The 5,638-nt window shown below is 33.1% G+C and overlaps 1 pseudogene; it reads left to right on the top strand.

Moving 5' to 3' along the window:
- Positions 1–3,363: 3,363 nt before the first annotated feature.
- Positions 3,364–3,738, top strand: LOC114091656 (coiled-coil-helix-coiled-coil-helix domain-containing protein 2 pseudogene; annotated as a pseudogene).
- Positions 3,739–5,638: the final 1,900 nt, after the last annotated feature.

Genomic DNA, 5,638 nt, shown 5'->3' on the forward strand with positions numbered 1-5,638 from the left:
AAAAATCAACCCCCAAATGCTTTGTTGGAATACTACTGTATTTATATGTAATATAAACTTTAATGATTTTTGTAACAAATTCTGCGATGTTCATTCAGATACTAAGGATACTGTCAGCTTGGGAAAGAGTAGATAAAGGAAAATAAAAGAAATTCTGTGAGGAATTTCATGGTATGATATAATTTCAGAATGTTCAGTTTCTATCTGATCTAATTTAGTTTTCATTACTAGCAGATGACAGATTTTAGTCTTCACAACTCAATTATACAGATAATTAGAACTCTGATACATTAAAAATCTTCAAATTTTTTTTAGAAAAATACAAATATTAAATTTGTGGGTTTAATACTTTCTATGCTTTTTCTATGCAAGAAACAAAAGCAAACTTTTGAAGAGTTCAAATCAGTTTCTTCTCATTGTTTTACTGAAGTATTTTCAATAAAATATATTAAAGTAAAACCTTAATAAAGATTATACCAGGTATATATTGTAAGAATACAGAGTGAGCCTATATTTCTACGAGAAAAAAGGAATATTTAACTAAAATAAAAACACTTGATACTACATGAACAGGATATTTAGAAAACATTAAAAGAGTAATAAATAATATATATTATGTAATAATAATACAGCTAATAAAACTATATAAGCAAAGTCAAATTAAAGCTTTTATAATAAAAAAAATGCAAACTCCCCTAAACCTCAAAACCCAAAACAAAATAATAAAGTTTATTTTTTTGCTTTAATTAAAACTCAACGTACTGTGCACATAATCCCAGAAGCTCTGGAGGATGAGGCATGAGGATCATGAATTTAAAGCCAGTCTCAGCAAAAGTGAGGTGCTAAGCAACTCAGTGAGATCCTCTCTCTAAATAAAATACAAATAGGGCTGGGGGTGTGGCTCAGTGGTTGAGTGCCCTGAGTTCAATCCCTGGTATCCTCCTTCCTGCCTAAAAAACAAAACAAAACAAAAAATCTCATACCTGATACATACCTGTAATCCCAGCAACTCAGAAGTCTCAGACAAGAGGATTGCAATTTTTAGCTAGAGTCAGAAACATAGCAAGGCCTTAAACAACTTAATGAGACCCTGTCTCAAAAAGCAAAAACAAAACAAAACAAAAAATAGTGCTGGAGATGTAGCTCAGTCGTAAATTGTCCCTGGTGTTCAATCCCAATGATAATAATAATAACAACAACAACAACAACCTTCTATGACATACTGGAAAAACTTTCCCAGGACGATGACCACCACACATAGACTTATCAATTGTCTACTTTTATGTTGTGGCTTCATCACATACACACCTGTGCTACATTATCAATAGAGGAAAGGGAGACATACCAGGAGATTCTTACACCAGCTCTTAAATACCTCACTCCAGAAAAATTGCATGAAATTCTGTTCACTACCCACTCAGAATTGCTAATATATGAATTATTACCAATTCAACCTATAAGGTCAACATGTTTGTGCTCAAACTCATAATAGAATCTTTTATAGTTATCACCAAACTGATTTTAAATATAACCAAAAATCAAAGACAATAAAATGATAAAATAAAGTATAAAGTAAATTTACTCTATCAAATTTTAATATAAATATGTGATAATCAATAATATATGGTATTTGCAAAAAATAGACATACCTGTAAATGGATACAAACAAAACTTCTAAATACAGATCCAGAGAAAGATATTTAATTGATTTTTGTCAAAGGCATGAAATGAATACAATAGGAACAGGGTAATCTTTCAGCAAATGATGCTGAAACAATTGGAAAACCATACAGGGAACAATGGACTTATAAGAAGTTATTTTTTTAAAAAATATGTCGGCCTAAATATAAAATAAGAAAAATATCAAAAACTATTTATGATATGGAGATACTCAAGTAGTTCTTAGAAAAAATGGACCAAAACCATAATCCATAAATAAAAAAATTGAAATGAAGATAATTTCTTCAAGCTTAAAAGTCTTCTTCTGTTAACTGTTAAAAGGAAAAAGACAATTATCAGAATGTGGTACTTATTTGAAATTCATATTTGACAAACTAATTGTATCCAGAATTCCTAAAGGACACTCAAAATTCAAAATTAAGTAATAAATATTTGAAATGTGAAAGATTTTAGCAGACACTTTATGAAAGAATGCATATGAATTAGATATAACATAAATATAGTCAGTATTATAAATCACTCAGGAAATGAAAATTAAACTTGAAATATGATACCACTATATTCTTATTAGAATTGTATAAGAGAAAAAAAAAATAAAAAACAGAAAACACCAAATGCTGGTGAGAATGTGGAATAGTAGGTATATTCATACATTGCTCTTGTGAAGGAAAAATTTTATAGTCATCCTGGAAAAGAGTTTGGCAATTTGTAAAATATTTACATATAACTGTTATGCAACACAGTTATAGTACCCTTTATCATTTAAGAGAAATAAAATCTTAAGTTGACACAAAAATGCATAGAATGTATATGCATATCTACTACAATATCTTAATACTGGAAATGATCAAAATACCATTCTGTAAGTAAGTAACAAGCTTTGGGTAATGTTTACTATAGAATACTACTTAGCAATGAAAATAAATGAACTATGAATACATGCGACATTGTTATTGAATGTTAAAGACATAATGGAACATTTTACTTCATTAATAGCATGTTCAATTGTAACCTAGTTTTTTTTCTTGCCTGTAAATTTTTTGAGGCTAACTAGATGATCACTGATATTCTTTCCTGTACTTATGTTTTAGTCAGCTTTTTTTCACTGCTGTGATTAAAAGACCTAACAAGAAAAATTGTAGAGGAGGAAAAGTTTATTTGGGGTTCACAGTTTCAAATGTCTCAACCCATAGATAGCAGGATCCATTCCTCAGGGTTAAAGATAAGGCAGAAATCATGTGGAAGAGTGTGGTGGAGGGAAGCATCTCACATCATGATCATTAAGGAGAGAGAGAGAGAGAGAGAGAGAGAGAGAGAGAGAGAGAGAGAGAGAGAGACCACTTGCCAGATACAAAATATATACACCAAAGGCATGACCTAATGTCCACCTCTTCCAGATATGCCCTACCTATCTTCAGTTACCTCTCAGTTAATCCCCATTAAAATATTAAGTCACTTATTAGGTAAAGATTCTCATAAACCAATCGTTTCTCCTCTAAGCCTTCTTGTATTTATTGTCTCACACATGAGATTTTGGGAGACACTTCACATCCAAGCCATAACAATTTATAAGCCTGTATTTGCCAATGATAATATATACCATATATGCCTCATTTTCCAAATCAGATTATCAATAAAAATGTTTTAGAATTAAATTGAATTTATAAAATTTTAATAATATAAATGGACTTCGCTTTCTGGACGCCGAGCTGTCATGAACTTACCATGCTGAGTGGAAGTCGGAGCCTCGCTTCTCGTGTAGTGCCCCTAGCCAGCCGGGCCCCTCAGATGAGAGCAGCACCCAGGCCAGCACCAGCAGCTCAGCCACCAGCTGCAGCCCCACCGTCTGCCATTGGGTCCCCTGCTGCAGCACCCCAGCAGCCTGGTCTCATGGTCCAGATGGCAACCACTGCAGCTGGTGTGGCAGTGGGCTCTGCTGTGGGGCACACACTGGGCCATGCAATCACTGGGAGCTTCAGTGGAGGAAGTACTGCCGAATCCGCAAAGCCTGATATCAGTTACCAGGATCCTCAGGGAACCCAGCCAGCACAGCAGTAGCAGCTTAGTGACCCTTGCTTTTATGAGATAAAACAAGAAATAAACAGGTTCTTCAAAGGGATTGTTTGCTAGCCATCTAGAAATTGCAATAGAGGGGATTACTGTAAGTAAAAATAAATTTAGGATACTATCAAAGTTATCAAGCTGGCCAATTGTAATGAAGAGCCAACATAAAGAGAGATTTAGAGGTAGAACTGCCATGCATTAGGTGAGGTGTCAATCAGATTTCTTAATTTTTTAGTCAAAATAGACAAAATGCAATCAAAATGAAAACAAAATGGTAAGTACAAGGCAAGGGCCAAGTACTGTTGGAAATATTTGACATAATGTTGCAGAAAGGTATATCAAGCAAGCAGTGGAAAATCAAGAATTGTACTCAGGAGAAATATTAGGACTGGAGAAAGACTTGGAAGTCAAGTCCATAAAAGCAGTACCACTAGATAAAAGGTTCCATGGATAAGGACAATGGAGTGAAAGGTGAAGAAACACTGATAAATACTTTTAGGAAGCAGAAAAATCAGAGAAACAGAAGCATAATAATTAGAAAAATCAGTGAATTTTGTGTATAGAAAAATCAAGAAAAAATGAATGGGTTGTTGAGAAGTATTGCCAATGTCCAAACTCTAAACTGAGTTGGAAGATTGAGGTGAGATTTGCAAGAGAGAAAATAGTTAATATAAAAATATCCTTGATGATGCCTTAAGAGGTATCCCAATCAGAAAGGAAATAAGATTGTTTCTGTTTGCAAATGTTATGAACTTAGATATAGAAAATTCTAAAATCTTGTGCTGGGGTTGTGGCTCAGCTGTAGAGCACTAACCTAGCACACGTGGGGCCCTGGGTTCAATCCTCAGCATCACATAAAAATAAATAAATAAATAAAATAAAATATTGTGTACAACTAGAACTAAAAGATAAATATTAAAAAAGAAAATTCTATAAACTTCACAAAAATTGGCTAGAACTAATAAATTCACCAAAGTTGCAGGATACAAGATATGCATAAAATCAGTTATGTTTCTATCAATAAGCATGAATTATCTGAATAGGAAAGTAAGAAAACAATCCCATTTAAAATAGCATCAAAATGATAAGATGCCTAGGAATAAATTTAATGAAATAGATGAAAAATCTGTGCATTGAAAATTATAAGATATTTATCAACAAAATTGAAGAAGACAGAAATAAGTAGAAATATATTCCATGTTCATAGATTGGTATAATCTATACTTAAATTGGTATAATCTATTCTGTAAAAATGTTCATACCACCCAAATTAATTGGCAACATTTCTTGAAGAAATACAAAAATAATTCCAAAATTTATATGTAATCAGAAATGACCTTCAATTAAAATAAGCTTGAGCTAAGTATGGTGGCACTTGCCTGTAATACCAGTGGCTTAGAAGCTGAGGAAGAAAGATTGAAAGTTCAAAGCCTGCCTCCGCTCAATGGTGAAGTGCCCCTGGGTTCAATACCCAGTAACAAAATAAATAAAGAAACAAATAAATACCAAAAAAAAAGCTGGAAGGAGGAGGAGGAGGAGGAGGAGGAGGAGGAGGAGGAGGAGGAGGAGGAGGAGGAGGAGGAGGAGGAGGAGAACTGGAAAAGCAGAAAAGCATCACACTAACCAATTCAAAATGTAATAAAAATCCATGGTAATTAAAGCAGGATGGTAGTAGCAAAAGGACAAATCTATAGATAATGGAATTGAATGAAGATCCAAGAAATAGGTCCACACAAGAGTAGTCAACTGATAATTGAAAAGAGTGAAACAAATCCACAATATTGAAATGATTGTCTCTTCAATGAATACTTTTGATAAAACTGAATATACACATGTGAAAGAAAGGGTACACTTGACCCCATTGTCTTACTAGATACAAAAAATCAACTCAAAA

This window comes from Marmota flaviventris, chromosome X (assembly GCF_047511675.1).
Source record: "Marmota flaviventris isolate mMarFla1 chromosome X, mMarFla1.hap1, whole genome shotgun sequence".
Taxonomy (NCBI): domain Eukaryota; kingdom Metazoa; phylum Chordata; class Mammalia; order Rodentia; family Sciuridae; genus Marmota; species Marmota flaviventris.